Source organism: Geospiza fortis, unplaced genomic scaffold (genome assembly GCF_000277835.1).
Source record: "Geospiza fortis unplaced genomic scaffold, GeoFor_1.0 scaffold27, whole genome shotgun sequence".
NCBI classification, from domain to species: domain Eukaryota; kingdom Metazoa; phylum Chordata; class Aves; order Passeriformes; family Thraupidae; genus Geospiza; species Geospiza fortis.
In genome coordinates this window covers 3,792,635-3,808,899 of record NW_005054329.1, presented here as the reverse complement: position 1 = coordinate 3,808,899, position 16,265 = coordinate 3,792,635, and the positions used below count along the sequence as shown (strand labels likewise).

The 16,265-nt window shown below is 53.7% G+C and overlaps 1 protein-coding gene across 3 annotated transcripts in view; it reads right to left on the bottom strand.

The window, feature by feature from the left end:
• The window catches only part of RALGDS (ral guanine nucleotide dissociation stimulator), a 41,013-nt gene that overhangs the window by 23,979 nt on the left and 769 nt on the right, over nt 1–16,265 (bottom strand). The window lies entirely within an intron of this gene.

The following is a 16,265-nucleotide window of genomic DNA, read 5'->3' as shown; positions in this document are numbered from 1 at the left end:
TGTTTTTTTTTTGTTTGTTTGTTTGGTTTTTTTTTTGTTTTGTTTGTTTTTTTGTTTTTGTTTGGGGTTTTTTTGGTTTTGTTTTTTTTTTTTTACCGTTGATGGGAGGGAGCGAAGTCACACAGGTGACAACGGTTCTGGGAGTGGAGCTTTGTGTCACCGGGTGCTCGCGAAGCACCTGGGGTTCACCCCCAGCCAGCCAAAGGAAAAGTGTGAACTGCCAGCGAGTGAATATCATCAGTGTTCTCATCCCAGCGTTACCTCAGCCCCTGAGCTCAGCCCCCAGCCCCTCGCTGGGCTCGGTGACACGGTGACAGCGCTGCGGGGGCAGCGGGCAGTGTCCCCTGCGGGACGGGGTGATGTGACCCGCGGTGAGTCAGTGCCAGCCCCCCAGCACATGCAAAGGGGGTATTAGGGGCCAGGGCAGTGCTCTCGGCCCAGCGGGGACTCCGGGAAAGCAAAACGAGCCTTGGGGACAGCAGGGCTGCAGATCCCGCTTTAGAGAACCCCTGCAATATAATTTTGTTTTCAGAGGCAGAGAGAAATGAGCAAAACTGTTTGTCATTCATCAGCCCCCTGTGCTGAGCGCTGCGTGCTCCAGCCCTCCCCTGCTCTTCCTTCCCTCCTCACAAACTCAGAAACTGCATCCCAGGGTCCGGGCAGTGCTGCTGACACCACCAAAACCCCGACTTTCATGCCTCAGCTCCCTCTGCAGCTGAAATAACATCGGCCTCCCAGGGCCTTCCAGCCCTGCAGCTTTATTTCCAGCGAGGATGGAGCCAAGGCTCACATGTCCAGCTCTGCCCAGGGCACCAGCAGCTCCTGCCCGGGCAGGAAGGGATTAACAAAGCTGCCAGGCTGTGATAGGCTTCCAACTGGAAAGTTTACCAGGCAGAAGGATGAGCCAGGACAACGTGGGCTATTGTCCTGCTTTATCTGGAGCCAAAGAGGTCACAGGGGACTTCCTGGACATCCTGGGAAAGGGGACCCAGCCCAGCAGCAGGGCCTTGCACTGCCCTGGCAGCCCCCACATCTTTGGGGGCAATAGACACACTCTAAGCCCGCCCAAGCACAGAGACCCAGCCCTGATCCCTGCCCAGGGCACCCTGCAGTGCCAGGTGGGTCCGTGCAGCTCTCTCCACCTCAGGAGGATGTGATGCTGCTCCCTGCAGAGGCGTCCCCAGCCCCACTGACACGTCATGCAGGAACCACGTGGCGCTGCAAGATGCGCTGTGAATCCCAGTGCTGTGCATCCCTTTGCTCAGGACACGCTGAAATCAGAGGCAGGGACCTGCTTCCCAGCAGAAATCAGTGTTGCCTCTCCAAGCTGTGAAATATTTCAGAGGGAGACTCTGCTTTGCTTCATGTTTGAGTCTCAGGGCAGAGAAATCACAGCCCACCCCTGGAATTGCTTGGCAGGGCTCGAGGGCACGCAACAAACAACAGCAGCACTCATTTTCAGCTGGCAAAACCCTCCCAGAGCCTCCAGCTCCGTCTGACCTCTGCAGAAAGATGCAGCTCTGTCTGATGGGCAATTTTCACCATCCCTTGGTTGACCACTAAAGATGGTTTCAGGGGAAAAACACTTCTGATAATGGATAATAAATAATATAAGGCAGGAAAGCAACTGCAGGGGTTTAAAAATAGCCAGTCGGTTTCCTCTCTCCTCTCTTGGGAACCTTCTGGGTCTGAAAAGCAAAACACTCAAAGCAGGGTCAGGAGCCCAAGTTCAGGATGTTTGCTCTGCGTAGCTGACCCCAAACACTCAGCCAGCAGGGGCAAGGCTCTTGAAAATCATGAGATTCAAAACAAATGACTTTTCAGGGCTTCTTATTTGCCTCTAAGCACACAGGTGAAAGGGAACAGGCAGAATCACACCCTCAGGTTTCCCTCCAGAATCCTTGAAGGTCGGGAAATTGTTGCAAAATGGGATTAATTGACATGCACGTGACTTCAGGGATTTAAGAAAAGGATCAGTGCTTGAGTGACTCATTAAAAAAAACATATACTGTCGATTTGCACTTGGCAAACTCAGCCAGAAGCTTTTCACAACACACTGAGCTTTTCCATGGCATCTCTAAGTGTCCCATGGACTCTGGCAGGCCCAGGACTTGGGTGCTGTGAGAAATCCACCAATTTTTGCCTTTCCAGCATTCTGAAATCAGCTCTTGGCTGGATGAACACAAACCCACATGGCCAACACTGGAGCAGCTCTGCTCCTCTGCTGCAGTCTCCAGCCCTTCCTGCAGGGTCAGTAACATGGAGAGGGTAACACAGAGAAACTTTTGGGAACTTTAAGCCAGTTTTCTGGTTTGGGAATCAATTTGGGCCAATCTGTCATAGTCAGGACCTGCAGATTCGGACCTGAGTTAATAACTGGGCTCAGCCTGGACCCCGAGTTGTGTCTCCCCAGCCCATGGTGTCTGAGCGTTCCCTCAGCTACATCCTCCAGCCCTCCTTTGCTTTCCTCTCCCTGCTCTGCTGCTGAGTGGGGCTTTCCAGCCCATTTCCTACAGGGCAAACCCCACAGCAACCCAGTTCCTGTGCTCAGGGCTCCTGTGGGGTTTTTTTGCCATCGAGTGAGGCTTCCCACCCCAAAGCGTGGCTCACAAACACTCCCACAGGAGCTGCTCCTGCCTGGCATCAGCTGCCTGCAAACAACCCAGGGCTCCTGCCAGCCCCCCCAGGGCACTGCCAGCACCCCAACAACCCCATATTCCCTTTGAGCCTCAGTGAAACCACAGCAGGACCGACGCCAAGAGCTGCAAAGAGCTGATCCCAGCACCCAGCAGAGAAGGCAGGAATCACCCTCGCCACCTCAAACTGAGCCCCTCTGGAGCATCACACACCTCCAGCTCTCACTGTTGGACCAGAGAGGGACCCAGGGCCCAAAGCAGCAGCCTCTGAGGAGAACTGGGCTGCTTTATGTGGGAGTTGCAACATTATCCGGCCTCTGTCCCAGCTCTGGCACCAGCTCACAAGGCGAGTCTGTGTCAGGCTCTGACATGGAGCCCTCAGCACTTCCTTCTATTGTGCAGCTGGGGAAGCCCTTTTTCTTGCTGTTTTTAAGGCATTTTAGAGGAAAAGTGCTAGCCAGTTACAGGAATTACTAACTGGAAGTTAGGCATTATGTGCTAGATCGAAACGTTTTGGACATTTCCAATTTTAATTGGAAAAGACTTTTGTTTTCACTGCCCAGGATCAGCTGGAAGGGTATTTTATAAGAAATAGGAATAATAATAATAATCCAACAGTAAACAACCAGTACTATCTCTTCCACTTCAAGATGAGGGGGAAATCTTGAGCAAGAAGGGAAAACAATGTCACTGCTCTGCCCATACAATCTGTACAGAGATGTGAGATTGGGTCCCCCGAAATTTGGGGACCAACTGACCTCAGACCCTCCCAGACCCCATTCTCACTCCCAGCATGATCAATGCTCTGATTTAACCAGATTTTAGATGAGAGCCACCCACCACATGCCACAGCTTACAGCAGGCATGGATTTTAGGAGGTTCTCAGCTGAGTATTTCAGATCCTGGCTGGTTGGATCGCTCTGCCTCCAGGTTTTGGGCATTTTTTTGGGGCTGTTTTTGACAGGTCAGGCACTGTGAACTCTGTGTTGGCAGCGAGGAAGGCTGGCTCAGGCTCCCCAGCCCCTTGTGCCCTTCCCCATCTGCAGCACCCCCTGCTCCCCTCGGCCAGCCGGGTTAATTCAGGAGCACAGCTCTCCTCCTCACCAAGCATTAACACAGCCAGGCAAGCCCCTAATTAATGTCAGCTCCTAGCAGAGGAAACGCAGCAAATCCCTGGGCAATCAGGATCTAAAAGTCTCCATCCAGCCATTCTGTGGTTCATTTCCTGCAGCCCCTGTGCACAGCTGGCCCAGGCAGCTCCTGCCGAGGCTCCTGAAGCTCAGCAATTATTCCACAAGCCTTGGAGACTCCAGAGCTTGCAGGAATATTTCTCCTCCATCCTACTCTTTACACCTCTCTCTTGGCTGTAGCACAGATTTTTTGGGGGGTTGGGTTTTTTAGATTCCAACAGGTTTGGGTTGGAAGGGACCTTGAAGATTGTCTCAACTCCTGCCATGGGCAGGGACACCTTCCTCTAGCCCAGGGTGCTCCAAGCCTGGCCTGGAACACTTCCAGGGATCCAGGGGCAGCCACAGCTTCCCTGGAAAACCTGTGCCAGGGCCTCACCACCCTCACAGGGCACATTTCTTCCTAATATCTAATCTGAATCCGCTCTTCTTCATTTTAAGGCCCCTTGTCCTGCCCCTCCAGCCCTTTGTACAAAGTCCCTCTCCAGCTCTCTTGAAGCCACTTTATGCTCTGGGATGCTAAGATTGACCCAGAACCATCTCTTCTCCAGGCAATTTATCAAGTATTTGAGGAGCTTCCATTAGGGCAGCAATAAAGAACACAAACATCTGCTTTCCAAACTTTCTGACCTCTAAAAGCTCATCAGAACAAGGCCAACACGTGAGGTGGGAGAAGATCAAGCCACTTTCTCAGAAAGAAGCAACCACAGCACACTTCAAGCAGGCACCTGGACTCCTTCACAGCAAAGAAAATACTCAGAAAAACAAGAGGCAAGACACAACTATTAACATCAAAATGTGCCCAAAAAAGCTGAAGACCCAAGGTGTGAAAAGCACCGAGAGACCTCAGAGCCTTTTGCAGGGCACTGCTGGCAGGGGGGATGCAGGGACCAAAGCTCAGCATCACAAGACATCCAGGGAGTTTTGTTAGGGACATCCCCACACTGAGTTTTGTTAGGAATATCCCCACCTGAGTTTTGTTAGGAATATCCCCACACTGAGTTCTGTTAGGGACATCCCCACCTGAGTTTTGTTAGGGACATCCCCACCCCAAGTTTTGTTAGGGACATCTCCACACTGAGTTTTGTTAGGGACATCCCCACCTGAGTTTTGTTAGGAATATCCCCATCCCGAGTTTTGTTAGGGACATCCCCACCCGGGAGGAAGCTGCAGCTCCTGGTGGCAGCGTTTTCCCTCTTCCCACGTGGCTCTCCCTGGAGTGCAGAGTCCAGCAGGCTTTAAGCCTCTCTGCTAAGAACCACTATTTCTCGAGCTGTTTGTCTTTAAAAGCAAATTTTATCTCCCTATCACCTTTCTGCCAGAATGTTTCAGTCAGCTCTTCTAACAAATACCACCTAAGGTGCCTGCAACCAAAAGGAAAACAGGAAAAACACTTCTCCCTGTTGCTTAGCAATCAGAGTGTGGCGGGTTCAAGGCTCCCAGGTGCTCCCTTATTGTAATTTCCATCCTTGCTTGCTTGGCTTCTCTGCAGAACAGCCAGGGAGAGGAAAACCACTGGTGGAAAAGAGGGGAAAGGTTATGGAGCCACAAAAAATTCCAGGGAAAGGTGAGAATAGGTGTAGCCCATCAGGATAAGGGAAACTCAGCTCTGAAATCGAGCTGTGCCTTCTCATCTGCCAGGAAAAATTAGATGGAATAGTGAGATTTCATTTGATATTGAAAACACACATCCACCACCTGGGTGGATGCAGAGCAGAGCAAAGCTCTGGCTCTGCTCACCTTTCAAAAACACATCCAAGGGCAGGCAGTACAGTTTTCCACCCACAACAACCAGCCAGAATGACACGTTCAGCTGAGTCGTGTAAAAGGAGAACCCCAGAAACAAGAGGCTCTGGAAACCGATCCATGGAGAAATCCCAGTGGATATCAGGGAAACTTTGCTTGGCAGAGCAGCTCTTCCTCCTCCTCCTCCTCCTCCTCCTCAGCTCCTATCCCAGCCCTGGTGGATGTGCTGCTGCAGAGACAGGTACACCCACCTCACCTGTGCCTACAGATGGGGAATTGGGACTGGCTGTGCATCCAGCCAGGAGAGCAGGAGGGCAGATTTATTCCAGCTTTATTCCAGTTTTATTCCAGGTTTTTTTCCAGCTTTATTCCCACTGGCTCTGCTGGGTGAGGGAAGGCCAGGAGAGGCTCCCTGTGCCCCCTGCCCAGGTGGCAGCACATGCAGGGCACCCCTGGGGACGTGCTGCGACCCCACACTGCTGCTCCCCGTGGGGAAGGGATGCAGGCTGTGTCACCACCCCAGCACGCCCAGACTCAGCTCCCTGAGCCTGCACAGCACCACTCATTGCCCTGCTGCTGGGAGGACGTGCCTGGACACACACAGGGGAGGGAATGATGCCACAGAGCTGCTGAGAAGCCCAAGAGAAAAGTGATGCCACAGCACAGGCACAGGGAAGAAGCGCATGGGGTTGATACCTTGCACAAGATTATTTTCTGTCCAAAGGCCAGCTTGAAAATGGAGCCAAACAGGTTGCAAGGTGCTGAGTTGATAGAACAGATTTGCAGAAAGTTATCCCAGTGTAGGAATAAGGTGGAACAGATTTAAATGCCAGATCATGGGGATAAACGAAGCAACAGCAAAGTTCCACACACACAACGTTAATAACACCAAAAAATAACTGAGATTACCGAAAATAAGAAACCCAGTTAAACAGGAACAGAGCCCCTTAAGAGGGGATATGAAAAGGATGTTCCAACAATGGTCCTGTATCTCCTCTGACCGCACAAACGTCAGGGAAAGCATAAATCAAACCCCAGACACGTCGGGAGGCTGCAGGAAAGCCTGATCTGAAGTGAGGAGTGAAACCTTGGAGCCAGGCTCCAGCAGAGTGAAGAGCTGATGTGATTGAAAGCCAGCAGCCAAGAGAGGAGCCAGAGGGCTGGAGCAGCCTCGGGGATGAGGGAGAGGAGCTGCAGGAGGAGCAGCAGCAGCAGGGATGTCCAGCAGCTGGACCAGCAGCCCCAGTGCTGACACTGCACAGCCCCTGCCAGGACATCTGGGCCAAATTCATCATGGGCTGGGCAGGGATGCAGTGAGTGGACACGAAAACATTGTGCTGTGACAGCCTGAGCACACACTTACTGGTGTTGGCCACGTGAGAATCAGGAAAAGGGGCTGGCAAGAGCTGGAAAGGGAAAGTTTCACTGCCCAGCCCCGAGCTGGCTATTGCAGAGATGAAACAAAACAGTGACATGGCTGAAAAGTCAATTAAGGATTGGAAAAGTCTTTCAGTATCCCCAGGTATTGTTAGGCGCTCAGACAAAGGATGTTTAAAAAAAATTATTTTCCCTTTGGTAATTACCACTTTGAAACATTTCCGCTCCGCATTGTTTGAGAGGGGGAAGTTATCCCAGGGCCTCTCTCCATGGCCAGCAGAACTCTTTTTGTGGTGGGGGTTTTGGCATGGAGGAGCAGTGCTCTCCCAAACAATGCTGTGTGCCAGCAGCTGAGGGCCAGGTTTGTCCCTCAGAAATATCAACAAACTCATCAAGTGCCACCAAGTCACACCAGGGCTGAGTCTGATCACAGTGCTGCTGACCCTCCCAACTTTTTACTGTCGAGTCCATGATTTATGTTGTTTTTCCTTCAAGCCTTGGCTCTGGGAATCACGTTGAGTGCCAAAAGAATTTCAGGTTTTATTAAAATAAAAGGTTATCCCATGAGCACTGAAACTACTTGTGTTGCTTCCTATGGTTTTGTGTCTCGAGACTGTTTTTGGTGCCTAAAAATGCACGAACCGAGAATGAAAATGTTTTTGCGGTTAAGTGTTTGTAAGAAGCATCTCCCACGTGGATTTGCTGGTGTCTAATAATACATGAACTCATGCTACAGATGTTTTGGGGCATTTACAGGATTCTTTTCCTCCTCTCAACCATCTCATTTCATCATCTCTAAGCACAGACTTAATTATCTGCGCACCCTGAGCCAGATCTGCGCGGCGCAGGTCGGAGGGTTCAGAAGTCATCTGGGGAGAGAGGGCACAGCCAGAGGGACACCGTGACAGCATCAGCCTGATTCTGGTAGGAAATTAGATTTTAAGCTCTTTCTGGCTCCCCTAACTGCAGGGAAAAGAGTGAGGAAACACGGCCCAAGCTCCTGCAGAGGGTCAGGGAGCAGACAGTGGGACAAGCTGCTCCCTGAGGGAATCACCCAGCCTTTCACTGCAGTGGGGCCCTGGGGAGCCTCTCCCCTCTTTGCCTGTGAGTGCATGGCCTGATCCATCCCTTCCTGCGCTGCCAGCACCATTGCAGGGTGACTTTAACCCCAGCAGTGAGGATCAGACCCATGTCAAGGGCTCATTTCCCAATGCCACCCGTGCCACGCGGGCACGGAGCAGTGTCAGGGTTTCCATGACATGTGGGCACGTAACACGGTGGCACAGAGGGTGCCACCCAGCCAGGGCATGCACTGAGTCATCTCTCACAACAGCCCAACCCCTGGGGAGCTTCCCTTTGCCCCTCCTTGCCCCAGCCCTGGCTGAGAGTCACCTTTGACAAAGCTCCTTCCCAGGGCACGGCTGGCACTCGAGGGTCCCTGGCAGTGGAATTGTGTCACAGCTCTCAGACGGGGTCTGGTGCCATTCTGAGGCCAGCTGGACTGTCAGCAGCAGCCAGGTCTTCCATTATAGATAAATAAATAGCTGGGGAGGGCTGGGAGGGCCAGTTCCCCCCTGGGGCTGTGGGTGCAGAGGCGTGGGGAAAACGTGGAGCTGTGCCCACTGAACTCATCTGTCTCCTCCCCTGTGCCTCCCGCATCCCTCTCCACCAAACAGGAAGGGAAATCCGGGATTTTCAGCTGCTTTTGATTCCCTCTTGCTCTGCACACAGCTGGGCGGGGAGGGATTAGTCTCCATGTCCTGACTCCAGACAGCTCCAGGGCTGCCCATGCGGGATCCCCCTGGTCAGGGGCTCCCCGACACTGCCAGACCCCGCAGGGCTGGACCAGCTCCTCCATCCCCATTCCCCTGCCCTCAGCTCCTCTCCCAGAGCCCCCAGAAGTGCCTCCCAGCTGCTCTGCTCGGCCAGCCCAGGCTGTGACACCACAAACCACATTGCTCCTCCTTCCTCCCTCAGCTGCAGTTTCTAATTCACACTCGGTTTCCAGTATGGGAAGGAGAAGTGCAGGGAGGGCACTGTGATGAAAGAAAAACCCCTGACTCTCAGAGAAATGCACACGGGACCCTAAAGGGAGAAGGATGAGAAGAAAGGGGTTATTCAGGGAGATTTTTGGGCGCTGTTTTCCTGGCAGGCAGCAGAGGAAGCCCCCTCATGTCAGGTCAGCACCGCATTTCCCTGTCACCAACGTCACAGCCAGACACTATCGAGATTGTCACACCCAAACCAGTCCTGTCCTCCCAAACAGCTCCTCAAGACACCAAAATCATCCCTGTCCTCCCAAACAGCTCCTCAAACACCCAAAGCAGCCCTGTCCTCCCAAACTGCTCCTCAATGCCTCCAGGTGAAGGGCCTGATGCTCACAGCTGCTCTCTGGGAGCTCACAGCACCCGGATTACAAAGGCAGCTGTCAGCAGGATGGGATTGGGTGTTTCCCACTCCTGAGCTGTCAAGTGGAAGCAAAAACCCAACATCCTGCTGCCAAAAGCTGCTGCAGCCCCAGCACACCCAGGGAGAACCCCAGCACAAGCCCAGAGAAGCCAGGAGAGGAGTGAGGACACAGGGCTGAGGTGACAAGAAAATCAACAAATCAGATTTGGGATGCAAACAGCCTTTGAGGTTCCTAAAGTCAGGCCTTCAGCAGCATCTTTATGGAGGTGGTGCCCCAAAGCTGAGCTCTGGGCCACAACACTGCGGGGCACCACGTGCTGCCCTCTCCAGACACCACGAGTGGTGCCACACACATGACTCCAGGAGCCCGGAGTTAAAAATACCAAATATCACAAGTTCTGCCCCAACTGAACCAGCAGCCCTGCCTGTCCTGTCGTTGTCATATGATGGGGCAGGCAGGAGGCTCTGGGGAGAGCCAACCCCTGGGGCAGCAGAGCCAATCCTTCCAGCAGTGTTGACACCACAAAACTCTCCAGGTTCATAAAAGAGCCAACACCAAACTGCACCTGGTCCCCTCTCCCTGTAGGGTTTTACCACCTCAGGAGCAATTGCCCTGAAACCAAAGATGCTCTTTGCATCTCAACAGCATTTAACAGCGGCCAAATCCAGGTGTTACAGGCCAGGGCTTTTCTCAGCAGTATTTGAAGCTCCCATGGCTAAATCCAGCCCTACCAGGATGCAGCAGTGGTGCCTCTCTGTGCTGGGCAATGCCTAACAAAAGCACGCTGCTCTCTCCTCCTGGGGACACCACGAGGGGCAGGGGATGCTCCAGAGCCGTGTGATGGCTTTGGAGCCGAGCCCAGCGCCCCGGGGCTCATCAGTGCTGCCCGAGGAGCAGCCCTGCAGGGGCTGTGTGTGACAGGAGGAGCTTTCAGCAATGCCACGGGCCACAAGAGCACAGCTGGTGTCAGCAAGGAGCAGTGACACCACCTCAGGTGGCACAGGCAGGGTCCAGCTCAAGGCATGTCAGGCACACTCAGGATTGCCACTCTCAGCTGTCTCTGCTGCTGCACAGCCCCAGGGCTCCTTGAAACACGGGGTGATTACCTGGGGTCACCTCGGATGGAGTCCCCGGGTGGGAGATGCCAATGGTTACACCCGTGCTCTGCTGTTATGTTAAGGGTTGTGAGTGGGGCAAACCTCCATTTCCCCTCTGTTTGCAGCTGGCACACTCTGAATCAATGGCTGTGCTGATGGCAACCTCGTCCCTGCAGGACCTGGGATGGGAGGCAACACCCACACCTCCAACTCAGCACGTCTGCCCAAGGAGGGCAGGATGGCCAGGGGCAAAGACCCAAAGCAGGCAGCAAACAGCCTGTGCTGGGCCAAACCAGTCAGCAAAGTGGATTTGCCTTATTTGGATTTGCCTGGATGTGCCCAAGCACACTTGGGCTGCGCTGGCAGCGCTCAGGGCTCACTCCTGCAGCAGCTGCTTCTGCCAGCACTGCCCCGAGCCCTCTGCACGGGGACAGACAACAGCAAATTGCACTGACAGGTCCTCACTGAACCAAAGTGTCAGAGGCAGCTGCTCCGTGGCTGATCTGCCGTGACTCAGGGTGCCCAGCCCCGGGGCAGGGATGGAGCCAGCACCAGGACCTGGCTGTGCAGGGATTTGGTTGTTCAGGGATCTGGGTTTGTAGGGACCTGGGTTTTTAGGGACATGTCTGTGCAGGGATCTGTGTTTGCAGGCACCTCTCTGTGCAGGGATCTGGCCGTGCAGGAATCTGGATTTGCAGGGATCTGGCTGTGCAGGGATTTGGGTTTTCAGGGATCTGGCTGTGCAGGGATCTGGGTTTTCAGGGATCTGGCTGTGCAGGGATCTGGGTTTGTAGGGACCTGGCTGTGCAGGGATCTGGGTTTTCAGGGATCTGCGTTTTCAGGGATCTGGGATGTGCAGGGATCTGGCTGTGCAGCCAACTCAGCAGCGCCCGAAAGGCTCTGCTGATCCCACGGGATGGTCAGGATGGAAATTGAGAGCAGAGAGAGAGAAAAGGCTGAAAGTGCAGGGAAGAGATCCCATTTCACTGGAGAGAGGGAAAGTGCAAGAGGCAGAGCCTGTACCTCTGGGAGAACCACGGCTGCAGAGTAAAAGCTGCACGAGGAGCAAATTCTCACATTGCCCTCAAGCTTCAGACAGAGAAACTGGTGCTGAAGGATGGGGAGGAAGAGAAAAGAAGCAGAGAAACACCCAGGAGGTCACCTTGAACATCACATTCTTAGCTAGGGACAGGTTGAAATGCCACCAAAATCAGAGGGTTGACCTGGATGTGCACCAGTGAGGATGTGGCACAGGGTGTTTTACCTCATTTTCTCACAAGCACAGACCCAGCCAGACCACTTAAAAAACTACATTGAAAATAGATAGACTGAACAATTCCTGGAAACATCAGCTCCCTCTGCCTCGCAGAACACAGAATTAGCACAGCTTTAATTGCACCAGTAACTCTCTGAGGGCAGCAGTGAGAGCTGGGCAGGCAATTCCAGCCCCTGCAGCGAGCACACGTGGAGTGACCACTGCTGTGGCCACACACGGGCAGGACACAGAGGTTTGGTGAGCACCAGGCATCTCGAAACCTGCAGCCAGCCTGTCGCAGAGGTGACAGAGCCCAGGCAATAATGACAAGCCCTTGGCCAGCTTGAGCCCCAAGACAGGCTGTACCCCAGGCAGTGTCAGACACTGGCTCAGGCTCCAGAGGTCTGTGCTCTCACTGTCCTTCAGCAACTCTTGTCTGCATCAACACCACCCTGCTACCTGCTTATTGGTAGTAACCCTGGTATTACTGGCCTGGCTCTCCCAGGGCTGTGTTTCTCATGTTTATTCAGTGTGGGAACACGAAGACTCTGGATGTTTTAGCACCAGGGACCGAAACAGCAGAAAATGGGGACACTTTTCCCCATCCCTTTTAAACCAGTGTAAGGGCTCAGCCATCACACCAACTCATCCCTCTCTGAAGGGCTGGAAACAGGGATTGCCACCACCCCAAAAGCTCCTGGGACAGCATCAGCCAGAGGCACAAAGCAGTGTGTTCATGGCCTCATGGATTCAGAGCTGGATGTGCACAAATGGTGTGGGATGGGCTCAGCCTTGCCAGGGCGATTCCCAGAAATCCCAAGACTTTACAGAGTGCTCCTAAATCTCTGCCCTTGCAGATGAGAATTGAACTTGGGAGTCTTTTTCCATAGTTTCTCGTTATCTCCAAAGAAACCAAGCGATGATTTGCCTGAGGGAAAAGGAGAGTTTGGCCAAGAGCGGGGATCGAGGGATTTGTTGTTTTTTACTGCAGCCGTGGTCAGGAAATGGTCCTAGAGCTCATTTTCAGCTCCTCCCTCTCGATAACATCTACCATATGCACGCGGTGGAAAAGAAACAGCCTTTGATACAGACACGGCAGACTTTGATTCACCACGGGGCCGTTGGCAGCTGTCACTTCAACCCGGGATTGACACCAGCATCAGCTGCCTGGCCCTGTCTGACTCCCAGTTAAAGCCTTTCCAGCCCCGATGGGGGAAGTAACACCATTCCCACCCAGTCCTGCAAGGATTAATTGGCTATTTATGCAGCCTCCAAGGTGATACCGGGGCTGCGGACAGGAACAATGAAGACGGAAATTAGTAGCTCATTACTGCTGGTCTGAAAGTTTTCTTTCCGTGTGCCACAGGACAACGTTTCACCCAGGATGCCCGGGTTGCAGGCAGCTAAAACTCTTAAAACTCCACGGAATGAGGTCTCAAATGCGGCAGGGAATAAGCGTGTGCTACAGCAAACCCGGGAAATAATCATTAGTTCCCATCTCCAGCTCCTCTGAGCCCGGCTCTAAGGTCAAACCAAGCTTTTATCTTCTCCTGTATTTCAGTATGCTGAGGGAAAAAAATATAATATTAGAGGAATAAATTAGCATGTGAAATGTAATTTAACTAATTAGCTCACTGGAGTGGAAAATATTTGCTAACCACTTTGAAGTCAGACCGACTGCACTTATTAGGACATCAGAGAGGAGAAAGGAAGAAGGCAAAGAAGGGGAGACCTCCAGGACAGGCTGTGGAGGCTGCAAGCAGGACAATGAGATTTTCCCCTGGTCCCTTCTCACTCTGCAGTGCTGGGAGAGCCCCTGCCTGTGCTGTTCTTCCCCGTCCTGCAGCAAGGGGGGCTTTCCCCGCGCTTTCCATCATGACACAAGGCTGTGACAGCAGCGTGGCATCAGCCTGGCGCGCCCTAGGATGCCCAGCAGGCAGAGGGATGCCCTGGGAGCGGGCAGCAGCATCCCACCGCCGCAGGACACCCCTCCCTGCTCCCTGCCAGCCCTAGCAGGGAGGGGATGTCTCCAATTGAGCTGACAAACAGCGAGCCATAAAGCTCCATCACGCCAGGGAACTGCCTGAGATGCCACAAAAAGCCGTTAATATCACTTGCAACAGCCTGCTCATTGATTTCCCCACCTTCCACACATGGAAACTGTTGCTCTTTTATTAGCAAAGCTTTGGAAATCCCTCCCCATCGTAGCAAAAGAGGCAGTCTGGGCAATTTTGCAACTGCTGTGGGTGAATTATGAAAGGGGGGATTGGCAGCCCCACTGAAAGCGATGGAGGGAGGCAGAAATGAGAGCCTCCTCTGCCTGATACACAGCACCACGCTGAGGGTAACCTGGGGGGGATGCTCACCCCCACCCACCCACTGAACCCAGGTGGGCATGAGCACCTGCCTGCTGGTGAAACGTCCCCCAAAGGAGACCCAATCCATTGCTGGGGCAGAGCAGTTTCCCTGAAAAACAGGAATATGAAATGAGAACCCGACAGGGCTGCTGCCCTGGGAGAAGAGACTTGACCCAGAGGTTCCAGTTTTTGTGAGGTGTCCCCAGCCTGGGCTTTGCCTTGTTCCTTTTTGAAGCCAAAGCTTTTCTCCCTGGGAATCCAGCCTGAAAAAGGTCAGTGGTGTGCTCAGTGAATGGGTTTGCAGCAGGAGGAAAACCCATTTCTCAAGCCAGGCCCTCCCACAGGGATGGCCCACATGTGACTGACACAGAGAGAATCCCGCAGAAAACCCCAGGTAATGCAGCCCCATAACTTTACCCAACCTGCCTGTGTCATCTCTAAGAAAAAAAGGAAATTAACGAGCCTGAAATAGAAATTAAAGCCCTGAAATAGAGGGGGAAATGCCAGCACTGCTGCCCACGCAGACGGGGAAGCGACGGCAGGAGATGAGCAGGGACCTGAGGGTGGGTGTGAGACTCCAAACCCTGCCTGGCTGGGGGAATGCTGCAGCTCTGAAACAGGAGCTTCTCCATCACCCCACAGACAAAAACACCACTCAGGATTTCCCTGCTGGGGAAATTCCCAGTCTGTGCTCTGCAGCAGACGGAGATTCCAGAGATTCCACTGTGGTGCTGCTTTCCAGGAATGGGAATTGAGCCTCAGAGCAGGGGGACGTGAGCATGGAGAGGCAGAGCAGCCCCTGACCCACCTCCTGCTCATGGGGGCTGCCAGACAGTGCTCACCCCTGGGGGCTTCATCCCACTGTGCCCAGTGCAGGAGAGGGCAGGAGGCGAAAACACCAGCGAGCAAGGCTGGGAAATGTGAAAATGGAGATGCTGGAGAGCCAGTGTGACCCCCCTGGCAGCTGGAGTTTCCCCAGAGAAGCCCTGACAACCTCTCCCATCCTGCATTAATGCCCCAGCCATGACCTGAGCTCTGGGGACTCCCTGGTGTGCCAGTCACCAACCAGAGCCTCGCTGCCAGGTCTGGCTGCCACCCAGCAGCCTCCAGAGGGCTCGTAGGAATTGCTGAAAACCCAACCAACCAAATGAGAAAATAACCCACTACTAACATATCGCACAGCCCCCTTAACAATTACTTCTCTTTTCTGCTAAAAACCAGGAACAGGATAAGCAAGCAGAGGTCCCTGAGTGACCCAGGCCAGGGCATTCCCTGTGCCTGGTCCCAGCTGATGCCCAGAGCAGGGAGGGAAGCAGGGAAGCCTCCACCTGTGTCAGGCAAACCCTGAGGATCCCCCTCGCTGCAGCAGGGGCTGCAGGGAAGTCCAGCACCAGACTGCACTGCTGAGCAGGACTGGAGATGGCCTGGAGAAATCTGCTGCTTAGGAATCGAGCTGAAGGAGAATAAAGCAGCCAGGCAACTGCTTCACCCGCTCCATGCCCTGCTCCAGCCACCTCCCAGGCTCCCTCCTTGCCAGGAATGCTGCAGGAGGCACCTGCCCACCCCGGCACACCCGGCAGCTCCGCAGTGGCCGCCACAGGTATCCTCATTATCCTCATTAGTGCAGCAACACCGCCGATGCTGGCAAAGCCCCCCGGGCTGTTTCTAAAAACAGGAGGCTCCCTGCAAGTGCCCTGTGCCTGCAGGGACACTCAGGATGCTGGGCTGGGGCTCCCCAGCCCTGCCAGGACCCAACACACCTCCCTGCAGGAAAGTGCTCCCTCCTCCCGGGGAGCTGGGCTCGTTTATGTGCTCTCGTTTCACCTCTTGAAACGCACAGACAATGCTGGAGAGAATGTAGCAGTGATTGTGACAGAACGGTTGGTGGCCATGGAGAAAATCCAGATTTAAGGCTCCTGCAGTGACACTACACACCCTGAGCACACACAGCAAGAGATGGGCTTTCCCTGCTCCAAAAATCAAAGCAAGTTTGGCCTCAAATTTTAACAGCACCTGGATCACACCCTAAACCCTTACACAGGTGAGACACCGAGCACTCACCACCCACCAGCCCTAAAAAGCATCACCCCTGATTTTGGGTTCCCTGGCAGCTTTATCCCAGGGTCCCCCATGCACAGTGAGACTCGGGGTGTGTTTCTGCGAGGGGCAGAGTGAAGGTGGCAAGAGGAGCCCCCAGCAG